This window comes from Parasteatoda tepidariorum, chromosome 1 (genome assembly GCF_043381705.1).
Source record: "Parasteatoda tepidariorum isolate YZ-2023 chromosome 1, CAS_Ptep_4.0, whole genome shotgun sequence".
In the NCBI taxonomy this organism is placed as follows: Eukaryota; Metazoa; Arthropoda; class Arachnida; order Araneae; family Theridiidae; genus Parasteatoda; species Parasteatoda tepidariorum.
This window is the reverse complement of record NC_092204.1, coordinates 17,862,951-17,871,440: the sequence shown is the minus strand read 5'-3', so window position 1 is coordinate 17,871,440 and position 8,490 is coordinate 17,862,951.

Below are 8,490 nucleotides of genomic sequence, written 5' to 3'. Positions count from 1 at the left end.
CTTAAAACAGACAAATTCAACAAATATTCAAATAGTGTAGGTTTATTCATGAACAAGAAGAAAACTAAAGTAATGAGAATAAATCAAAAGAAAAATGACAAAATTAAAATCGAAAATCACGAAATAGATGACATAGAATCATTTAGCTATTTAGGTTCTATTGTAGATAAAAAAGGTGGAAGTAGCGAAGATATTAGACAGAGAATAATCAAAGCAAGAACATGTTTTAAGGGATTACATAAATTTTGGAGAGAGTCAAATATTGAAATAAAGACAAAAATAGTTGTTTACAAAGCTATTGTTAGAGCAGTACTATTATATGGCGCAGAAACCTGGAAACAGACTAAGATCGAAATACAAAAATTAGAAACCTTTCAAAACAAATATTTAAGATTTATTTTTAAAATTTTCTGGCCTTACTAAGTTTCAAGTCAAAATCTATTAAGGAAAGCTAAAATAAAAACAATAGAAGATAAAATTAAAAAACGAAGAGGGAGCTGGTTCGGTCATATCCTTAGAATGCCCAAAGAAAAAATTACATCTGTTGCGCTTACATGGGCTCCTGATGGTAAAAGAACAAGAGGAAGACCCAGACTTACCATCCAGCGCATGTTTTTAGGCGAATTAAGAGAATGTAGAATATCTGGCTGAGAGGAAGCAAGATCTATTGCTACAGACAGGAGGCGTTGGAGGGATATGCTAGAGGCCTTAAGTGCCCAAAGGCACGTAGAGGATAGGTAAGTATAAGATTAAATTATACCATGAAATAAAATAACAAATGTACAATCTTTCGCTTAAACCTGTTACTTACTGTATGAAATATTTGTAAGTAGTTTTTCACGCATTTTATAAGCCTGAGAAAGACGCAGTCAGAGAATCTATATGTTTTGATATATTAAAAATTTAGCTAATAAGTATATAAGCATTAGTTATAAGCTATACTAGTGATTGAAAATTATATGTTGAACCTAAAAAAAAAATTGTATTGTGAAATAAGTTAGTTTCGTATGGTTCAAACATAAAAAAATCTTAAGGCTGTTTTTCAAAGGATAAGTCGTAATATGAAATTATTATTATTTTCTTTTAATAGTGTATTATTTTTAAAACAGCTGTGAGTTTACAACTGTTACTCCTGACTGTTAGATCAAGTTTAGCCTATCTAAAGTCAAACGTTGTTTACGCTTATTTTGAAAATGGCGAAATGAAAGCCGTAGTTTTGCAAAAAAGAGAAGCGTTTCCGGTCTAATTTTTTAATATTTAAAAACTTACTTCAATTCTGCATTACCTGGGCTCATAGAAATCTGCAAAAACTGATAATAAGGCAAAGATTTTGATAATTTTCATGGAAAAATGTCGCCATATTGTAGATTTTTAATTAAAAGTTTCATAACTTTTAAAATATTTAAGTAATTTGTCTGTTCTAAAGTTCCAGATAATTTTTCACTGCAAGATCATATCTATATAGTTTAAAATCATCCCATCGCTTCAAGCGTAAGGCATTTAAACTATGGCTTTTTTATTTTCCTTGGCGACAAAGCTTCGAAAAACAGCGTTAAAGTGTCTAGAAAAGTCTACTTTTTATTACTGATCTAGATAATGAATTCTGTCTTGCCGCATCGGTTTACCTGTAATCTTTAATAATTTATTTCAATTACAGGACACAACGCAATCCGTTCATTACTCTCAGGTTGAATCAGAGTCTGATCTTTAAAAAGTTGAAGAGACCCTATCCATCAACTAAAAAGTCGCAATCAGACATTATCTCCACCAGACATCGCAAATTAAAAATATATTCCCCGAGTCCAAAACTCCAAAATGGCGACGCATTCTAGAATAATTTCAAAAGAGTAAAAACATTCTATTTGGAAGTCAATGTGTCGTCACACGCTGTCTAGTTCAATTGTTTCGCGCTAAGCCAAAAATAGGGAATCTGAAACAATGAAAAAGATTATTTTTTTTTTATTTACATTTCAACTGAAAATAGTCGAAAGGTAACAACTCGGAGGTACAATACGGCATCGTTTGATTACAAAACGCTCTCGGATATAATAACTGGTAGTTAAAATTTTTTCATTGTTACTTTTCATTTTGGAAAAATAAAACTTTCTGGTTTGCTGCGATATATTAATAACATAAGGCTTCAAAAATACATAATTAACATTAAAACTATGTTTTATTTAATAAAAATAACTAAGGGACAGAGGCCGGGAAAGCCTGGTTGGTAGGACGCTGGGCGAGTTTGTGGGTTCGAACCCCGGCCGAAGTAAGTGTAGTAAAATGGTGACTGATGCACGTTAAGACTGTAGAGTCGCAAAGTCCTCCATGTTTCCATAACAAATCAGTACCTCTGGGGGTATTGAATAGGAGATTGATCGTTCTTTAATTCAGGTCAAAATTACGATTTGTGGATAAATGCATGGATGTATGAATGGGTCCCTATAAACGGCCCTATAAACGGGGGTGACGTATGGATGTGGCAGATGTCGAATTCTCGGCCATAGATGGCGCCACTGGAAGACAAGAACAATCGCACCCCTCTGCTTTAGCAGGGCACCCCTCTGTCTTAGCAGGCATACGTCAACAACAACTAAGAGACAACTATTACGATAAAATATCTGCTAATTTAAGTAATAATATAACACTACTCTTTCCTCAAAAGCATTTTCACATGATTGCAATGCTAAAAAATCCGTCCTTAATAGGTTAAAACCATAAATACTAAGTGTCATCTTAAGTATACGACTGTCATTTGGTTTAAAACAGTAGTGGTAGCAAACTGTGGAAACTATCCACTATGTCAATACTACCTTTCCTCTTTTTTTCCCCACAAAAGGGCTACTACACTGCAAAAAGTCGAGTATTTTGAGTTAAAATACGAAAGCCTTTTTCAGTATGTGATGTCATAGTCGGAAGGAAAAAAAAACGAGATATGTCCGTAACCTTAAAAAAAAAACGAAGATCACTGAATACTAACAAGAACGATAACCTGCAAATATATTTACGCAACTTTCTTAATAAAGATTTGAATGCATTATTTTTGTTTCATGCGACAATATGATAGTGATCCTGATCAGTATCAAACATCGTTGATGCCAATGAATATGAAGGAAGGAAGGATTGTCAATAGCTCTCATTTCATAATTGATAGCTCGGGTATCAATAGTATGTAAGGGAAATCTTGAACTGCCAATATGCTGCAAGAAACCAGATGCTGCCAAAGTTATAAAGGCTAGCAACATTGGACGGCTTGGACACCCTTTTAAATGTAATGATGAATTAAATCCAACTAAATTAGTGACTTTTTTCAAAAACAGAAGGTACACAAAAAAAGGAAGCTCCCCCCCCCACACACACACATATCAGGATGGTTGATTCTGTTGAGAGAGATCTGGAATCAACCGATGGCAATCTATTGCTTCAGACAGAATCAGATGGAGGCAGCCTGTGCAAGTGATAGGCTGCAGTGCTGAAGAAGAAGAAGAAGGATATTTTTTACCTCTAAAATTCCGTGAAGCAGAAAAATTAAAAGTTACTTTAAATAGCAGAATTGATCCGCGTGAGATTGAGTAATTGATTGAGGAGATTGAGGAATTGAGAACTCAAATAGAGCATTCGCCTCTTAATGGGGTGAGGCAGATTCCAATCATAGCGGTTGCTGGTTTATACGAATTCAGCTCCCGGCTCGCATCGACCACAGTGCTGATGCAAAATATCTTCATTAGTAGACATATCATGGGTTAGAATCACCTTGCTGTCGGGCTAACCGTCGAATATTTTCGTGACTTTTCTCTCCTTATAACGCAAACTCGTATTAGTTCCATCAAAAAGTCATCCACGAAGACTAGTTTGTATTTAGGATAAATATGACTCTATAACATTTGAGGTAATTATGACTGTCGTTTATTAGTCTGGTACTGAATTGAGAAACAAACAGGATTCCGGGCATAAAAAAATCGATTGTTTTAATCTTTTTGCTCATTTACTTTTAAACACTCTATCCCGAAAATATCACGGGCACCAGAAATAGAGAGTGAAACTCTATCATTTTGACGAGAGCGAAAAAGAGGTTTCAAGAATCTCTGCTCTTTGAGTTCAATACAAATATTATAACTCGTATTATTAATGTAAGAAGATAGATAGAACAATGCTGTTTCTTCAAAATAAATGGTAATAATATACACTTCTTCTTTATTTGAAATGGGTTATGGGGCATTTTCTGAACCAATGGATTTAAGGGCATTTTTTAAAACCGTTCGATGCATAAAATATTAAAATTAGACTCTCAATAAGAAAAACCTACTTTTTTATTGCAAAGAAAACTTATATTAAAATTGTATTCGATTTTTTTTTTTTTTTTTTTTTTTTTTTTTTTTTTTTTTTTTTTTTTTTTTTTTTTNAGAACAATGCTGTTTCTTCAAAATAAATAGTAATGATATACACTTCTTCTTTATTTGAAATGGGTTATGGGGCATTTTCTGAATCAATGGATTTAAGGGCATTTTTTAAAGCCGTTCGATGCATAAAATATTAAAATTTGACTCTCAATTTGGAATACCTAGTTTTTTATTGCATCAAAGAAAACTTATTAAAATTGTATTCGATTTTATTTTTTTTTTAAATAATTGTTTGGTATCGTAGAATGATTTCCGAAAAAGCGCCAAAAAGGCGAAAGATAACATGTTTGGTCTGGGGTTCCTTGGTTTTACGAAATGAAATTTGAAAGATGTGATTTCGAATGCGTGATTTATCTTAATATGAAAAGGGGAATCTTTAAAAATAGTTCACGTTAGAGCGTCGAGAATTATATATGTTTTTCCCCTTTAACAGTGCAGCACTGAGGCAGAAGGTACCTTGACGAAGTATAAAGAATCTTTTGTCTTAAACCGTAGAGGAAACAAACAAGGCACCGTTGTCACTAGAAAAACTTACATGCGGGTCATCATCATCTTTCCCACCTACAAATTCGAAGGTGATACAGAGCTGCAAATAGGTAATTTTTCCTTCAAGATACCATTTAACACCTTAGAATAGGAATAAGGATACCCCAATTACCACCTACTCAAAGTTTAGCACTCTCTTTTACGAACATCTACGAATGCGCCTGCGAATTTACGATTCGTAAAGTCCTTAGCAAATTTATGATTAAAGTAGATAAAATTTTCTCGTTTTAACTATAATGTTTAAGGCGTTGTATAAGTTAAGTTACTTAAGTTAAATATGTTAAGGTAAGGACGAATGAGCTAGATAATTTATATCTTCAGAAAATTGGTTAAAAGGAGAAGCAATTTTTGCACTGTTTTTTTTTTAAATATTTTTAAACTGTTTAAATCATGAATTTTGAAGTCAGAAATCGAAATCCATCTCGAAAACATTATGTTTATTTAGAAAAACCGCATTTTTCTGTCTGATTTCGTAACACAACTAATAAGAAGACGATAAATAGGTAAAAAGTTATTTAGGATGTATTTTGTTTGGATTATTGTATAGTTTTTTATACCTGTGGAATACAATATTTTCGGGGTTCAATTATTCGTTTCTTAGTTCCTGTTTCTTTATCCACGTTTGATGAAATGAATCTTAATTCCTTATGAGTTGCATGTGTCGAATTGTTACAAACACATTTTATGACAGTAAATATTTAATGACAAGCAGGGCTAGAAGCCTACGTATACCAAGGCCCAAAAGAGTAAAAACTGTTACGAAAGGCTTTTCATTCTAGCATTTCTTTCTAAAAAAAAAATGATACATTTCTGTTACTACCAAGAATTTTTTTTACAATTATACTATGTATATAAAACCGCTTTCTATCGGAAAAAAAGAAGAAGAAAGAGCGGATATTGCTAAAATAATTTAAAGAAGAAAATAGATAAAACTGTAATGGTTTTACTAACAGCTCTTCTTCTTTTCCGTCTCGCTTTCACCCATGTTAACAAGAAACTTTAATGATTATGTTGCAATGTTGAGTCGAATCTGAACTAATTAATAATACATTGTACTAAGCACCATCTATTAGAAATATTATTGACACATACAATATACAGGGTGTTTTGTAATGACCGCGCTTTACACATAATTTTGGAATCCTTGTGGAGGAAAAAAAGAGTTTATACATTAGGAAACACAAATAAATGCTTAAGCAAGGACAAAAGCAAAAACGCTATCCAAACCCAACGAATTACAACTGGTTATTATTATTGGACGGGACTAAAAACATTAAAACTTGTTTGGTTGCCTGAGGAAACTTATAATCCTTAAAAAGGGATTGTTAGAAACAACTAAAAGTTCAATCAGGCAATAAATTCAATCAAAGTTCAATCAGGCAATTTTTTCTTTAACACAGGCCTTTATATATAAGAATTATTTTAAAACTTTAGCATCGATTTCTCATACATGTCAATAAAGTTTAAAGCTTTTAGGAGTTTAAGGGACAGGCAATAAATTACGAACGAAAAAGAATGTCTTCGTACACCCCATGACAAAAATACTGTGATAAGCTTGTAAATCATCTCAATTGCATTGATTATCATATGATATAATTGTTTGAAAAACATTTCGTAAATCTAGCTTAAATATTTCCAGAAATATGGACATTTTCATAAAAAATTAATTTTTGGAATTACATTTTCTTACTATAACTGCAGAAATATTCAATAAAATTAAACAAAATTTTTGGAGCAATTTTTTCTTAGTAATAAAAATATCATTCCTAAATTATCTAAGAAAATCTTTAAAGATTGGTAACCAATGAGAAAAGTCCGATTTGAATATCTTGTAAATTTAAAAAGTTTCTACCAGTTTTCTAAGTATGCATTTGGGGGGGGGAAGCTTTGAATGATAAGGGGTTTTCTACAAATTTCATTTTGTATCATAAAATAAAATTTTATAATAAATAATAATACTCTAAAATGATAGACATGGCAACAAACTGTGATGGTATCAGGAAATAAAACATAATTTAATAGAGTGTGGAACAATTTAAAAAAAAAAGTATGAGAAAGCGTCAACAAGTAGGATCCTCAAAGCAAACTTGTAAAGTAAAATCTTTGAGTTTTTATTGCAATTTCTACTCATGTCATGTCATTTATCAAAGTAAATTCTCCGCCTCGATGCAAATTTGTTAACCTTTTTTTAAATTAATTTATGCGATTCAAATGCAATGTAAGTTTTCCTATAATTCCCGTCGTATTTTCAACAAAGTAAATTCGTATTTTTGACTGAAGTTTTTAAAAAGTTTTGCGACTTAAATGCGGTATGCGATTTTAAAAAACGGCGTGAAAAAACACTAAAAAGCAGGTTCCGTAACATGAATTTGAAAATTTTTTTTTTTTTTTTTTAATTTCCATTGATACACTTTCGGTCCATGTTCGCCACCAAGGAATAAAAAAATTCATTTAGAACCCCCGGAAATTAAATAAAGCAATAATCATTCAAATTATTATTTAATTTACTTTAAAATGTTATTGATTTTTATTTTAAACAAACATAAATAATGCTAGTAACGTGTCATATAAAATCCATTTCAATCTCATAAACTGAGCGCAAAAGCTTCATTTCAAATTTAATGTATAATTAATATACTTTTTCCTTCAAATTAGAAGATATACTGAAAGATGAATACATTATTTAAAATATTAGAAAATTAAAAAAAAAATTAGAACTAGATTGTATTTTCTGCTCATATTTTATTTAATAAAAGAGAATTTAAACAAAAATTATTTTTGTTAATTTTAAAATGTATTAAAATTTATATGTTATTAATATTTTAAACTGAGTATTTAAATCTAGTTATTATGTGTAACTTATGAAAATAACTTGTCGTATACTTGCAAAAATATTTCTCAGAAATAATTAAAGAATAAATAAATTTATGCATGATTTTTTAATTATTATCATTATATTTTTTTCTTGGCTGCAACTACCTGTGAAAATTTCTGAGATTGACCTTGTTTCGATTTCTTTTTTCACCTCAGTTAAAAATTACCATTTATGTTGAAAAGTTGTAATTTTGTAAATGTCCATGGAAACAATACGATTTGTTCCTTTTTTTAAAAAAAATGAAAAAACTACACTGGTTATCATAAATTAAGGAAAATTCACAAAAATCGCGATGACTCAAGAAATTACACATGGAATTTTATGAAACTTACCCACAATATACAACACATAGTAAGGTATTAAACAACATAAAAAGAAATTATCAGACATTAATAGTAGTATAGAAATTAGCACATGTATAAAATAAACANTTTTTTTAAAAAATGAAAAAACTATTTTTGACAACCAATTTTGAAAAGTTTTACTTGTCAGATACAAAGCTTGACGCAATTTTTTATTTTATTTTGTAATGCAAACTCGTGAAATCAATTTTCAAACTCGTATATCATTATAATAGCTTTCACTTTAAGATAGAGTTATACATTTTAAGTATTTTTAACAGCAACTTTTCAAAAGATTTTACGACTGAGATGTGTCGAAATCTTTTTGTGCAGT